The sequence below is a fragment of the Pan troglodytes genome, chromosome 5 (assembly GCF_028858775.2).
Source record: "Pan troglodytes isolate AG18354 chromosome 5, NHGRI_mPanTro3-v2.0_pri, whole genome shotgun sequence".
Taxonomy (NCBI): domain Eukaryota; kingdom Metazoa; phylum Chordata; class Mammalia; order Primates; family Hominidae; genus Pan; species Pan troglodytes.
Window position 1 is genome coordinate 118,388,875 of NC_072403.2, and position 16,629 is coordinate 118,405,503.

Here is a 16,629-nt window from a genome sequence, read left to right on the forward strand (position 1 = left end):
TCGTCCCATTGTAATTCCAAAGCCACAAAGATGACGTTGTTTTAATCATTGTTTCATCCTATTTGCATTTTACTAAAGATAAATATATTAAATATTTAGTCTGTATGGGGTACATACTTTTAAGGAGGAATGTTCTACAGAAAAGTACAGAAAGAGGAGGTTTAGAGGCAGAAGAGGAAGTTCAGAGACATGAAGGAAGTGGTTCTTACGTTTGCTTTGTGCTTTCAGTAGATAGTTAATATCCATTTAAAGGATGTTTAGTGGGGGAAAATTCTGCTGGGACTAAAATTTCATGTTTAGCTGAAGCAATGCATCAGGGTTTTTAAGTATACTTTTATTCAGTCTACTTCATCTTAGATAACAAACTGAGGTTGGTCTTCAGCCCATAGTTAATGAATTACCTATTACTATCTCAAATTAAACTTCATGTATTTGAGCCTTAGAAAACTCCTAGCAAAACATCTCTCTCTGAGTTACCCCTGGTGATCTGAGCTGTGACCAAATAGCCAAAGAAGAAAAAAAAAGGACACCCATGGACAACGGTTCCGTTCGTGGCCCCATACTCTTCTTTCAGACTCTTGCCCTGTTGGCAAATGACTTTCTACCCAGGTTTTCCTGAATTATCTCTCTGTTTCTCAGTCTGAGAAGGAACCATTTTTGTGGGGTTCATCAGAAGTGGGTGTGAAGGTTTTCTTCCTGTGTAAAGGATCTCACACCATGGAAAGATCCGGAGCACGGAGCTGTGACTGCTTTGGAGGCATGTGCCAAGGCGCCAGTTCCATTGCCACAGGGCAGAGAAAAGCTCGGCAGAAGTTCCTGTCGCTGCACAAAGGAGGAGGGCACGGCTGTTGTTCTCCCTGCAAGGAGCCAAATGTCAGTACAAGTGCCAGACTGTGCCCCTAAGCTGGGATGTGAGTGGGTGAGATCAGCTAGGGGAGGGATGTTGGTTTCCAACACTGCTCCTTTGGGTTTGGAAGATTTCAGGATAATCCTTCACACCCTTTAACCCTGTTGGGTTATATCTGCACACCACATCAAAGCTGTTCAATAATGAGGGTGCACAAAAATTAAAAAGAAAATAATGAGTGTGTATGTATTATCCTTTTGTGTGAAGATTAGATCTATCTTATCTCTTCTTGTAAACCTTCATTCCAATTATGTTTGTAATCAAAGCGAGTTAAACTCTGGTTTGGGCTCAGACTGATGACAGCTACAATCTAGAAACTGATGCATATACTGAATTATAAAATCTTGTGCTGAAAGTAATTGTCATGTGGGACAATGCCTGAAGGTTTGGGTTGTTCCTCTTACACATCTGCTAAAGACAGTGTGACATTTGGCAGCACACAAATCAATGGAAAGTGTGTCCGCATCGAAGGTATTTTGTATCCCAACATACCATTTTTATAGAACACATGTAAGTGCCACATACCTTCTTTGAAAACCAACCACAGAGCCATAGATCAGGGGCCCCCGACCCCTGGACCATAGACCAATACCAGTCCATGACCTGTTAGGAACTGGGCTGCACAGCAGGAGGTGAGTGATGGGCATGCAAGCAAAGCTTCATCTGTATTTACAGCCATTCCCCATCACTTGCATTACCACTGGAGCTCCACCTCCTGTCAGATCAGTGGCGGCATTAGATTCTCATAGGAGCACAAACCCTGTTGCGAACTGTGTGTGCAAGGGATCTAGATTGCATGCTCCTTAAGAGGATCTAATGTCTGATGATCTGCCACTGTCCATCACCCCCAGCTGGGACTGTCTAGTTGCAGGAAAAGAAGCTCAGGGCTTCCACTGGTTCTGAGTGGAATTATACAATGTGTAGCTTTTTGCGTCTGGCTTCTTTCACTTAGTATAACATTTTCAAGGTTCTTCCATGTTGTAGCATGTATCACTACTTTATTCCTTTTTATTGCCAAAAAATGCCACCTTTTATTCATTAGTTGATGAACATGCGGGTTGTTTCCATTTTTGACTGTTATGAATAATTCTGCTACGAACATTTATGTACAAGTTTTTGTATGGACATATATTTTCAATTCTCTTGAGTATACATTTAAGAATGGAATTTCTGGGTGTCTTAGCTTGTGCTGCTATGGCAAAATACCATAGACTGAGTGGCTTATACAACAGATATTTATTTCTTACAGTCCCATCACAAGGGCACAACCCTCATGACCTATTCCAAACCTGATTACCTCCCAAAGGCCCCACCTCCAAACAGCATCCCACTGGGAGTTAAGGCTTCAATATAAGAATTTTGGAGTGACACAAACATTAGCTCATAAAACTGGATCGTATGGTAATTCTACATTTAACATTTTGAGAAATGGCCAAACTGTTTTCCAAAGCGACTACATCATTTAACAATCCCACCAGTAATGTATAAGGGTTCCTTTTTCCCTACATCCTCACCAACACTCGTTGTCTTTTTTATTTTAGCCATCCTAGTGGGTGTGAAATAGTATCCCACTGTGGTTTTGATTTGCATTTCTGTAATGATTAGGGATATTGAGCATCTTTTTATATACTTGTTGGCTATTTGTATATCTTCTTTGGAGAAATGTCTATTGAAATTATTTGCTTATTTTTAATTAGGGTTATTTGTATTTTAATTGCTGAGCTGTAAAAGTTCTGTATGCTAGACCCCTATCAGATATATGATTTGCAAATATTTTCCTCCGTTCTGTGGATTCTCTTTGCATTTTCTTGAAAGTGTCCTTAGAAGCACAAAAGTTTTTAATTTAGATGAAATCTAACTTATCTATTTTTTTTTCAGGTTGTTTGTACTTTAGGTGTCATAAGAAGCCATTGTTAAATTCAAAGTCACAAAGATTAAAACTCTGTTTTCTTCTGTTTTATTTATAGTTTTAGCTCCTCCATTTAGGTCTCTGATCCATTTTGAGTTATTTTTTGTATGTGGGGTGAGATAGGGGCCACCACCATTTTTGCTAGAAATACAGTCTGTTTCTCAGTGACATGATGCCAGGGGAGACATTAATTGCAGAACTGATTGCCAAGACTTAAGTATGAAGTTCATAAGCCCAGTGCTATGTGGTTCTGGTTAGGCACAGTATGATAGGGAAAAGTGATGCAGGCCATAAAAGTGATGCAGTATGATAGGGAAAAGTGATGCTGGCTGGCCCTGTGACTAAGTTAGGATTGCACACTGTAGCCTGAAGTTTAGAGGATTTGGATATTAAAATAAATTGTGAGCCGGGCGCGGTGGCTCACACCTGTAATCCCAGCACTTTGGGAGGCCGAGGCAGGCAGATCATGACGTCAGGACATTGAGACCATCCAGGCTAACACGGTTTTTTTTTCTCTACTGAAAAAAAAAAAAAAATTTAGCCGGGCATGGTGGCATGCACCTGTAGTCCCAGCTACTTAGCAGGCTGAGGCAGGAGAATCACTTGAACGCAGGAGGCGGAGGTTGCAGTGAGCTGAGATCGCACCACTGCACTCCAGCCTGGGTGACAGAGCAAGACTCCATCTCAAAAAAAAAAAAAAAAGAAAAAAAAAATTTGGCACCTCTGCATGGTAGCTCACGCCTATAATCCCAGCATGTTGGGAGGCTGAGGCGGGTGGATCACTTGAGGCCAGTAGTTTGAGACCAACCTGGCCAACATGACAAAGCCCTGTCTCTACTAAAAGCACAAAACTTAGCCAGGAAGGGTGGTGCATGCCTGTAATCCAGCTGCTTGGAAGGCTGAGACATGAGAAGCGCTTGAACCTGGGAGGCGGAGGTTGCAGTGAGCTGAGATCATGCCACTGCACTCCAGCCTGGGTGACAGAGTGAGCCTCTGTCTTAAGAAAAGAAAAAATTGGCTGCTCCAATGGAGGTGAAAGTTTAGCTTACTGTCATTCTGACAAACTAAATTTATAAAGAGAACAACTACCAAAACTTACCAGCCATAGAATTAAATCATGAGAGGTAGATAAGGTACACTTGCCACCCCATGCTGGTCTTCATGGTGACTGAGGTCTCACCCCTTCCTTTCCCTAATCTCATCTGCATCTCCTCTCTCTGAAAGAGAGGGAGAAGCCCCTAGATATCTTTGCCTTCTCTCCTGGAGACCCTCTGTTTGTCCTTCCAGGTCCTTCTCCACCCTTCTGCATCCTACTGTGTTCTAGATGGACTGCATCAACCAGTTGTCTCTCATTGATCGGCAGGCTTCCTGTTGGGGGTCAAACAAAGGGAAGTCCTGGCAGGAGATAAGAAAAAGGGAGGGAAATGAGGCTGGGGTATTCATACTCCTGGTTCCCTCCCTGTGGGGCCACTGAAGGCCGGCCTATCCCTCAGGCCCATCAGGGTCCTTGCAGCACAGCCCTCTCTGTACCTGTCCTGGGAGCTGCTCTCTGCCTGTCCTTCATGCCTGCCATTAGTCCTGGGGTAGGATACTACTCGTGGGGGTTCCCCAAGTCTTGTGCACACGTTTGCCCCTTTATTAGACTGTCATCAGATCAACCCATTTCTGTACTTTCTTTCTTACAGGACCTGACTGATACACGTTCTCTCCCAGTCAGGTATTTATGTGCGTGATACACTCCCAGGTTCCTGCTGTCTGGTGTACTTTCCCTGTGTCCTCTGCACAGGGTCTTGCAAGGCTTCAGTCAAGGTGTCAGCTGGGGCTGCAGTTTCATCTGCGGCTTGGGGTCCTCTTCCAACCTCACGTAGTTGTTGGCAGAATTCATCTCCTTGAAGTTGTAGAACTCATAGCAACTTGCTTCTTGAAGGCCATTGAGAGAGACAACCTGTGATGCTTCAAATCTTCACCTCTTTCAAGGGGCTCACCTAATTAGGTCAGGCCTACTCAGGATAATCTCCCTTTTGAGTACTCCAAGTCAACTCATTAGGGAATAATTTCATCTGCAAATTTCATCCTTCATGCCTGCCATTAGTCCTGGGGTAGGATACTACTCGTGGGGGTTCCCCAAGTCTTGTGCACACATTTGCCCCTTTATTAGGCTGTCATCAGATCAACCCACTTCTGTACTTTCTTTCTTACAGGACCTGACTGATAAACGTTCTCTCCCAGTCTGGAATTTATGTGTGAGATACACCTTCTCTCCCAGTTCCCAATTATGTGCGGAACAGGCCAGACTTTAAGCTTTTCACTTTAGAACAAGTCTGAAAAATGCATTTATTTACTCTTCAATGTTTTTGAAGTACCTATAATATATTTGAAACGCCTATTATAGGCCAGGCATGGTGACTCACGCCTGTAATCCCAGCACTTTGGGAATCTGAGACAGGTGGATAGCTTGAGCCCAGGAGTTCAAGACCAGCCTGGGTGATATGGTGAAATCCCATCTCTACAAAAAAATACAAAAATTAGCTAAGTGTGGTGACACACTTGGGAGGCTGAGAGGTGGGAGAATTGCTTGAGCCCAGGGGGTTGAGGCTGCAGTGAGCCATCATCACACCACTTGCATTCCAGCTGGGGCAGCAGAGTGAGACCATGTCTCAAAAAAGAAAAAAAAAAAAAAAAGAAATGCCTATTATGAGCTCGCTTTTTCAGACACTGAGGATTTAGGGTGAGCAAGATGGATAAAATCCTTGCTCTCAAGGAGCTTCCATTTGAATAGGAGATAGACAATAAACAAACAGCCATGCAGTATATCATTAGTGACAGGTGCTAGAAGGAAAAATAGCACAGACTTAGGGAGTAGAAGATGATTACAGGAGAGTGCTACCTAGATATGATGCATGGACAGCCACCGCAGGCCTCTCTGAGGAGACTGAAGTGAAGAATGAGCATGTGGAATCGGGGGAGGGCATGCAAAGGAAAGCACAGTGTGACTGAAGGCCCTGGCAGCATAAAGGAGTGGTGAAGAGACCATGGAAGCTGGAGGTGAGTGAATGAGGCAGAGAGTAGGAGGATTTGAAGGCAGAGAGGTAGGCAGGGGCCAGATCATGCAGAGGCTTGAGGATCATGGTAAGAGCTTTGAATTTCATTCTGAACGTAATGGAAGCCATTGGGAGAATTTTAAGCCTGGAGTGAGGAGCTCTAACTTTCAATTTGAAAAGAATCACCCTGGCTGCCATGTGTAGAAAGACTAAAGGGGCAAGTGTTAAAGCAGAAAGAGCAGTTAGGGCAGAAGCAGTGGCCCAGGAATTGCCGGACAACAGATGGGTGCTCTGGCAGCCATCTTGGCCACTGCCTGCCTTCAGACAGAACCATTCGTGTCGCTAGGGAAAAAGCATCCCTAGAGAGCACCCAGTCTTGCCTCTTCCTGTGTAGCCTCAGACACATCTCCTAACCTCAAGGAGGCTGAGGATCTGATGTGTAAAACGAATGTGACTTGGTGTCTATGGCATGGAAATGTAGGGAGAGAGAGGCACTCGGAAGATGGTGGGGCACCTCCAAGGGTCAGCAGATATTGCATTATGGGTGGCGAGGGAGGGTAAAAAAGAAAATTGATAAGTGGAAGATAAGCAAGAAGGTTGTGAGAGAAGTCGTGAGGGATCTCAGAGCAACAGAGTGGTTTGTGGTTGAGCAGCATGGTGGCAGCTGGCAATTCAGAAGGGTGGCTACGAACATGTGGAATCCAACAGCCCTGGACTTGAACCTGGGCACTGCATAATTCTGCACCCTTGGGCAAGTTACTCACCTTCCCTGAACTTGCTTCCTCATTTCTAAAATGGGGCAATAATTTGTACCTCCGCAGATTCAGTGAGCTTATGGATGTGAAGTGCTTAGCAAAACGTATGGGACCCAGTTAACCCTTACGGTCACAGCTCATAAAATATAATACAAATATCTGTTATCTGGTATCCCCCCAAGACTTCCAACCACGTGAGAGTACCCTTATTCCACATGCTAGGCAAAGCCAAAGTCCTCCCCTATCCCTGCCCCTGTTACCTCTGGCTCTGACTCTTCTCTGAGGACCACTCTGTCTCTCTCCCCTGTTACCTTGTAGTCATGAAGCTAGTCTCCTTAATTCCCCCAAATCACCATAAAGCTAGTCTCCTTCATTTCCTCAAAGCAGCACTACCTTAGCGCAGTCATGTACAGTCAGCTTTTACCGAGGGCTTGACACTGTATGGTAGACAGTTGAAAATTACATCTTGCTCCCTGCTGTTGATAAAGTTTCCTCAGCTATTCCACATACTGGGAATTTCTCACTAGTCTTTAAGTCCCAACTTCTTGCTGTTTCTAGAGACCAGTCTTCAATCCTCTAAATTCTCATTCTTTATTTTTTGAAGATCTCTACTTCCTACTCTGACTGGGACTAATTTTAAATACATAAATATGTTTTAAAAAATTTTCTGCTAAGCCAAGGGCCGTTTTATTTTAGGCCTGTATTCACTAAAATGCACGGAAGATTTTGAAACTATTATCTTTTTAGCATCATCAAATTCTTAGGTGTGGTTCTCTTAAATAGAGGACAGCAGTAGAGATTTATGCTATCTCCTGCCACCCCCACTCCCTGCAGAAATGGATACAGTTAGTGTTTTGTGGCAAAAAGTAAAAATTCCTGTTAGTAAATAAGTCACCTGGGATATCATTGGGAAAAAAAAATCTAATGTTTACTGCATAACCTGAAGATTCCCAAGAAGCCAGAAGCAGAGAACTGTGATACCAACATCTAAAAAGCTTGAGAGAGCAAAGCAAAGGACCTCTTATCCTCTTCTGTAGCAAGAAAGTGGTCAACTTTTTCAAGAACCCAGAAGGAAATGCATATGCTTGCTGCCTTTGTTAATGTACAAATGTGCTTCTCCCAATCTCTTCAATCTGCCTGTTGACTGCGGGATAAGTCCCAGCCATCCCCTTTGGGAGCCCTCTGTCTCAGCTGCTCCACTGGCACCTCCCTGAATAGACGGTGAACTTTTCCATCTTCATTTTGCTCATGCTCTCGTCTTTGCCTGGGAAGTTGATCCTTCTGTTTCTGCCTAACAAAACTATTTAAACCCTAGCGTGGGCCACCACTCTCACAAAGCCCCCTCTCTTTCTTCACAGTTGCTCTCTTTCTTCACATTTCTAAAATTCTTAGTTGATATGACTCACACAGATACATGCTGCTTTATTTTGTCATCAGGTACCTATATTATGGCTCCCAGTGGATTAAAGTTCCTCAAATGCATAAGCTAATCCTTATACTTTCTTTTAATCCTGTGCAAAATATACTAGAATGCCTAGACCATAAAGAGTGGCAAATACATATTTGCTGAATATCGGATTAGCTTTCTGTTCCTGCATAACAGATTATTACAAATTTAGCAGCTGCAAACAACACATATTTGTTATCTCAGTTTCCATGGGTCCAGAGTCTACACAAGGCTTGGCTGTGTCCTCTGCACAGGGTCTTGCAAGGCTTCGGTCAAGGTGTCAGCTGGGGCTGCAGTTTCATCTGAGGCTTGGGATCCTCTTCCAACCTCACATAGTTGTTGGCAGAATTTATCTCCTTGAAGCTGTACAACTCATGGCAACTTGCTTCTTGAAGGCCACTGAGAGAGCCAACCTGTGATGCTTCAAATCTTTACCTCTTTCAAAGGGCTCACCTAATTAGGTCAGGCCTACTCAGGATAATTTCCCTTTTGAGTACTCCAAGTCAACTCATTAGGGAATAATTTCATCTGCAAAAATCCCTACACCTTTGCAGTGGAATGTAATCTGATTATGGGAGTGTCATCCATCCTATTCACAGGTCCTGTAAAGGGATGGAATTACACAGGGAAAGTACACCAGAGAGCAGGAATCTGGGAGTCATCTTAGAATTCTTCTGGCCAGGCGTGGTGGCTCATGCCTATAATCCCAGCACTTTGGGAGGCCGAGGGGGGTGGATCACAAGGTCAGGAGATCGAGACCATCTTGGCTAACACAGTGAAACCCCGTCTCTACTAAAAATACAAAAAATTAGCTGGGTGTGGTGGCGGGCACCTGTAGTCCCAGCTACTTGGGAGGCTGAGGCAGTAGAATGGCATGAACCGGGGAGACAGAGGTTGCAGTGAGCTGAAATCGTGCCACTGCACTGCAGCCTGGGCGACAGAGTGAGACTCCATCTGAAAAAAAAAATAATAAAAAAGTAAAAATAAAAAAAGAATTCTTCCTACCACAGATATTTTTGGGCCAACAGTCTTTAAATTTTTTTAATTGACATCTTGTACATATTTATGGGGTATAATTTGATGTTTCAATGTATGCTGTATACTAATCAAATCAGAGTATTTAGCATATTCATCACCTCATGCATTTATCATTTCTTTGTGGTGAGAACATTCAAAAGCCTCTCTTCTAGCTATTTTGTAATATACAGTACCTTACTGTTAACATCACCTTACTGTGATGTTATAGAAAATCAGAACTTATTCTTTCTATCTAATTGCCACTTTGTACCTGTTGACCAGCCTCTTCCCATTCACCTCCAATCCTCCAATCTCTGTCAGCCACTGTTGTACTCTCTGCTTCTATGTTATCTACTCTTTTTTGTTTGTTTGTTTTAGATTCCCATATAAGTGAGGTCATGTGATATTTGTCCTGGCACTTGGCTTATTTCACTTAATATGATACCTTCCAGGTCCATCCATATTGCCTCAAATGACAGGATTTCATTCTTTTTATGCCTGCATAGTATTCCATTGTGTGTGTATATATATATATAACGTTTTCTTTATCTACTTATTTATTGTTGGACAGTTGAATTGATTCCATATTTTGGCTGTTGTGAATAGTGCTACAATAAACATGGGAGTGCAGATACCAATTTCATTTCCTTTGGAATACATACCCAGCAATAGGATTGCTGGATCATATGGTAGTTCTATTTTTAACTTTTTGAGGAATCTCTATATTGTTTTCCATAGTGGCTGTACTAATTTATAATCCCATCAACAGGGTGTAAGTGTTCCCTTTTCTGCACATTCTTGACAACACTTGTTTTCTTTTATCTTTTTGATGATAGCCATTCCAACTGGAATAAGGTGATAACTCATTGTGGTTTTGATTTCTATTTCTCTGATAATAGCAATGTTGAACAGTTTTTCATAAACCTGTTGGCCATTTGTATGTCTTCTTTTAAGAAATGCCTATTAAGGTCTTTTGCCCATTTTAAAATCAGGTGATTTGTTTATTGGTTGTTAAGTTTTGTATTTTACAAATCTTATTTTAAAAAATCTCTGCCCAGCCTGATGTAAAGCATTTCCTCTACATTTTCTTCTAGTGGGTTCATAGTTTTGGGTTTTACATTTAAGTCTCTAATCCATTTTGAGTTGATTTTTGCATATTGTGAGAGGTAGGAATCTAGTCTCATTTTTCTGTATGTGGCTATTCAATTTTTCCAGCACCATTTATTGAAGAGACTTTTTCCAAATGTGTGTTCTTGTCACCTTTATTGAGAATCAGTTGGCTATAAGTGCACAAATTTTGGGGGTCACTATATTTTGTTCCATTGGTTTATGTGTCATTTTTTATGCCAATACCATGCTATTTTGTCTACCATAGCCTTGTATTGTATTTTGAAGTCAGGTAGTGCGATGCCTCCAGCTTTGTTCTTTGTTTGTTTGTTTAGAGGCAAGGTGTCACTTTGCCACCCAGGCTAGAGTGCAGTAGCATGATCATAGCTCCCTGCAGCCTCAAACTCTCAGGCTCAAGCAATCCTCCAGCCTCAGCCTCAAGCAATCCTCCAACCTCAGCCTCCCGAGTAACTGGAGCTATAGGCATGTGCCACCACACCCAGCTAATTTTTTTCTTTTTTGTAGAGACAGGGTCTTGCCATGTTGCCCAGGCTGGTCTCAAACTCCTGGCCTTGAGCGATCTTCCTGCCTTAGCCTCCCAAAGTCTGGGGATTACAGGTGTGAGCCACAGCACCTGGCCCAGCTTTGTCCTCCTTGCTCAGGATTACTTTGGCTACTCAGGTTCTTTTGTGGTTCCATATGAATTGTAGAATTTTTTTTTTCTGGCTGGGTGTGGTGGCTCATAACTGTAATCCTAGAACTTTGGGAAGCCAAGACGGGAGGATCACTTGAGCCCTAGAGTTTGAGTCCAGCCTAGGCAATGTAGTGACATCCCATCTCTACAATATGGAAAAAAAAAACATTAGCTGGATATGGTGGTATGTCCCTCTGGTTCCGGCCACTCAGGAGGCTGAGGTAGGAGGATTGCTTGAGACCAGCAATTCAAGCCTGCAGTGAGCTATGATGGAGCTACTGTACTCCAGCCTGGGCAACAGAGCAAGACCCTATTTAGAAAAAAAAGGTGGGGGGGATTTCTTTTTCTATTTCTATGAATGTCATTGGTATTTTAATAGTGATTGCATTAAATCTGTAGATTGCTTTCGGTAGTATGCCCATTTTAACAATATTATTTCTTCCAATCCATGGACAGAAGATAGCTTTCCATTTCCATTTGTGTTCTTCTTCAATTTCTTTAATCAATGTTTTATAGTTTTCAGTGGAGAGATTTTACTTCCTTGGTTAAATTTATTCCTAGATATCTTAATTTTTTGTAGCTATTATGAACAGAATTGTTTTCTTGATTTCTTTTCCAGATAGCTTGCTGTTGGCATATATTAAATAGAAATGCTACTGATTTTTCTATGTTGATTTTGTGTTCCATGACTTTACTGAATTAGATAATTAGTTCTAACAGGTTTTTTTGGTGGATTCATTAGGGTTTTCTAAATATAAGATCACATCATCTGTAAACAAAGACAATTTAGCTTCCTCCTTTCCAATTTAGATGTATTTCTTTCTCTTGTCTAATTGCTCTAGCTAGGACTTCCAGTATTATGTTCAGTAAGAGTGGTGAAAGTAGGCACCCTTGTCTTATTTGTGATCACTGTTTCATACATTCAGTATGATGTCAACTGTGGGTTTGTAATATATGGCCTTTATTGTGTTGCAGTACATACCTTCTATATCTAATTTGTTAAGAGTTTGTATCATGAAGGGATGTTAAATTTATCAACTGCTTTTTCTAAATCTCTTGAAATGGTTTTTGTCTTTTTGTTAATGTGATGTGTTGCATTTATTGATTTGTGTATGTTGAACTATCCTTGCATCCCTGGGATGAATCCACTTGATCATAGTGGATGATATTTTTAATTGCCGTTGATTTGGTTTGCAAATATCTTGTTGAGAATTTTTGCATGTGCATTCATCAGGGATACTGACCTGCAGTTTACTTTTTTTGCAGTGTTTTTGTCTGGTTTTTGAATCAGGGTAATGCTGCCTTCATTTCCTTTCTTCTACCAATTTTGGGTTTATTTTGTTCTGTTCTTCTAGTTCACTGGGGTACATGGTTAGGTTATTTATTAGAAATCTTTCCTCTTTTTTGTTGTAGGTGTTTGTTGCTATGAACTTCCCTTTTAGAACTGCTTTCGTTGTGTCCCACAGGTTTTGATTTGATCTGCTTCCATCCTCATTTGTCTCAAGAAACTTTTAAATTTCCTTCTTAATTTCTTCATTGACCCATTGATTATCAAAGAACATATTATTTAATTTTCATGTATTTTTGAGGTTTCCAAAGTTTTTCTTCTTCTTAATTTCTAGTTTTATATCATTGTGGTCTGAAAAGATATTCTATCTTCTTAAATTTTTCAAGGCCTGTTTTGTGGCTTTACATGTGATGATCTATCCTGAAGAATATTCTATGTGTGGTTGAGAAGAATGTGTATTTTGCAGCTATTGGATGGAATGTTCTGTAAGTGTCTGTTAGGTCAATTTGGTCTATGACATAGTTTGTTGATTTTTCTGTCTAGATGGTCTGTCCATTGTTGAAAGTGTAGTGTTGGAGCCCACTATGATTACTGTATTGCAATCTCTCCTTTAGAGCTCTCCTTTAGAGCTAATAATCTTTGCTTTATATATTTGCTCTGGTATTGGATATATATATATATATTTACAATAGTTATAGCTTCTTGTTGACTCAATCCCTTTATCATTATATAATGATCTTCTTTCCCTCCTTTCACAGTTTTTGACTTAAAGTGTAATTTATCTGATATAAGTATGGCTACTCTTGTTCACTTTTGGTTTCCATTTGCATGGAATCTTTTTCCATCCTTTTATTTTCAGTATATGTTTGCCTTTAATGGTGAGGTTCATCTCTTATAGTTGGGTCTTGTTTTTTATCCATTCAGTCACTCTATATCTTTTAACTGGAGAATTTAATCCATTTACATTCAAGGTTGTTATTGATAGGTAAGGACTTACTCCTGCCATTTTGTTAATTGATTTCTGGTTTTTTTTGTAGATTGTTTATTCTTTTCTTTCTCTTTTTGTTTTTTACCTCTGTGACTTGGTGGTTTTCTGTAGTACCAACCTTTGTTTCCTTTCTCTTTATTGTTTGTGTATCTATTGAAATTTTTGTGTGTGTGATTACCATGGGGTTAACAAAACAAGTCTTGTAATTATAATAGACTATTTTAAGCTGTTAACAACTTAACTTTGGTTCCATACAAATACTCTAGGCTCCTCCCCAACCTTTTTGCATTTTGGTTGCTTAATTTACATCTTTATCTTTTATGTGTTCTTTAGCCACTTAACTATTGATGTTTTTTACCTTTTTGACTTTAAATTGAAGAATTTACATGGTACCATTACAGCACTGGGGTATTCTGAGCATGGTTATGGATTTACCTATATTGGTGAGTTTTGTACTTCCATGTGTTTTTATGATATTAATTATCACCCATTTGTTTTCCTATTGTAAAATTCCTTTAAGCAATTTTTGTAAGCCTGGTGTACTGGTGATGAGTTCTCTCAGTTTTTGCTTGTCTGAGAAGTTCTTTTATTTCTCTTTCTAGTCTGTTGTTGAAGCTCTCAATGGTATTTTTTATTTTTGTTTGTTTATTCCTCAACAGAAGCCAATTTACTGTATTTTTTATTCACTGTATTTTGTTCATTGAATTTTTCAGCTCCAAGATTTCTGTTTGGTTCTTTTTTATGATATGTATCTTTTTGTTGAATTTCTCATACAGATTATGAATTGATTTCCTGCTTTCATTGAATTGTTTGTCTGTATTCTTATATTTCACTGAGTTTTTTAAGATCATCATTTTGAATTCTTTTTCAGGGATTTCATAAATATCATTTTTGGGAGGATCTGTTAATAGAGACTTATTGTGTTTTGGGGGAGGTGTCATCTTTTCTTGCTTTTTCCTTCTTGTGTCCCTACATTGATATCTGTCCATCTGGTAATACAGTGGCTTTTTCCAATTTTATGGAGTGGCTTCTGTAGGAAGAGGCTTTTTCCTATACATGGGTCTAGGGTGTTGGTTGGGAATGGTGCATTGACTTTGGTTGTGGGTGAGTAGACTCAGTAGTGTGGTCTTCATAAAGATTCTTCAGCTGTGATCCTTACCTGCAATGCCTGTGATTAGCTCAGTGTCCCAGACTGCAGTCTATGACTGTAGTGGTATGGTTTTGCAGGGGTCAGGGGCACTAAGCTGGTTGTTTGCTGGACATGTGCAGGTGTGGCAGGCCAGCAGATTATGTGGTGGTCTCTCCTTAATGGCATGGTCACCACTGTGCTATCTGTCAGGTCTGGGTCAGGTGCATATAGGTTAGGCAGCTGAGTGGGCATTCTCTCCAGTGGTATAGGGTCCCCTCCAGGCTTGCTGTCAGGCCAGGGAAGACATACATGGCCTGGTTGCTGCACAAGATCCCTTCCTGTGGTGCAGGGCCATCTCCAAGCTGGCTGTCAAACCAGGGGTGGGTAAATGGCCAACAGTTGTGTACAACTCTCTCTGGTGAGGTGGGGCTGGCTATAAGGCCAAGGGCAGGCACATGTGGGTAGCTGCTGCTGGTAACCTTCTATGGTGGGGTGGTGCCACCTTACCAGTTGTCAATCCTGGGGCAGGTACTTGCAGGCCAGAGGCTATACGCAGCTCTCTCTGGTGGGGTGGGCTGACTTTAGGCCAACTGTCAGGCAGGGGGGTGGGTGCCTGTGGGCCTGATATCTGCACATGGACTTCCCACTGCTGCACAGTTGGCTTGTGTCCCTGGGTGATAAGGTGCCTCATGAAATTGGGCGTGGGTGTCCCAGTTGTTCCTTTGGGCCTAGGTTCTGGGTAGCTGGGGTATTGGTATTGTAGGCACCTGTGGGAATTTAGTGTAATGAAAGCAAGGTGTCAGGGATGGATTGGTGGAAGGCAGTATACACTCCAAATATGGGTCCAGTTTCAAGATGGTGTTGTGCTGTAGTGGCTTAGATCCTGGGGATGGGAGGTGTCAAGGGAGTTCTTGCTCTGGGAAATGCAAACGCAGCTGTTTAGACTCCCAGCAACTGTTCACACTGGACTTAGGGCCTTCCTGCAGCAATGACTACTAGAGTCTGTGGCAGTGTGGAGACTGCCAAGGGTCTGCAGCTTACTTTTTCTCATAAGAAAGGTCTCTCCAGCTCTGACCTGATCCCAGCGAGGAGACAGTGTGGCAGAGGCAGGATTCCTTACTCCCCTTTCTATGGAGCGAGCTGTCCTAGGCTTCTGTGATCCACAGGGGTTTTGTGGTTTTCCTAGTGCTCTCCAGCAACTTCCTCAGTCACTCCAGTCAGAATATAGCCGTTTATTCATTGTTTTGGTTTCTTTGGTGTTAGGGGGATGAAAGCCAGGCAACTCTAGTTGGCCATCTTGCTGATGTCACTCTCAGTGGGCCAAGGTCTTGATAAAATGTTGGTTTGATTGTGTCACAAGACCAAAAATTGCTTCAAAATAGAAAAAAATCAATTACTATTTTTAATGTAAAAGTCTTTATATAATATATAGGAAAAGATATAATTCCCTTGTCATTTTTTTGGTAGATTGAAAAAGAAAACATTGGCCAGGCACAGTGGCTCACCTATGTAATCCCAGCACTTTGGGAGGCCGAGGCAGGTGGATCACCTGAGGTCAGGAGTTTGAGACCAGCCTGGCCAACATGGTGAAACCCTGTCTCTACTAAAAATACAAAAAAAAAAAAAAAAAATTAGCTGGGGGTGGTAGTATGCACCTGTAATCCCAGCTACTCAGGATGTTGAGGCAGGAGAATCGCTTGAACCCAGGAGGCGGAGGTTGCAGTGAAACAAGACTGTGCCACTGCACTCCAGCCTGGGTGACAGACTCTGTGTCAAAATAAATAAATAAATAAATAAAACATTGATAATTGTGAATCATTTTAGTTTGGTTGTAGTTTCTGTTGTTTGGAGTTGGTTTCAGTTCATTTTATTTTATCCAGAAATAAGAACACAAAATTATCCTCTGTAAATGATGTATTGAGTTTGTTCATTAATATCTAGAGAAACAGAGATTAAATGCCTAAAACGTCTAAAATTGTGCATAGGTGAAGAAACATAAAGAACTATAAGAAGACTTTGTCTTCTATGGAGAGACTCATGACTCCAGCAGGGTGTGAAAAGCCAACCAAAGAGGGGAGTCCTTAGTCCACATTACAGTTGTCATTTCCCTCTCAGAATGTCTACCTACTGTTTAGTGAAATATATCTACAAAGCTGGAGTGATGTAATGCTGTTGGCTTCTTAAAAGAGCCAGGAGAATCCCTCCTTCACCCTGGTGTGAATGCAGGCTGTTTCCCCTGCATTTCCCCTTTGGGGAAGCAACAAATGTGGCATAACCATCTTTAAGCCAGGCTTGCCTGGCATGAGGTTTGCTAAAGGAATAAGGACAGAAAGAAAATTCTGTAGTT

At 41.5% G+C, this 16,629-nt stretch overlaps 1 protein-coding gene across 2 annotated transcripts in view; it reads left to right on the forward strand.

Annotated features, from left to right (window-relative positions):
- CRYBG1 (crystallin beta-gamma domain containing 1) overlaps nt 1-16,629 on the forward strand; it is a 211,108-nt gene that overhangs the window by 115,071 nt on the left and 79,408 nt on the right. The gene's annotated exons all lie outside the window — the stretch shown is intronic.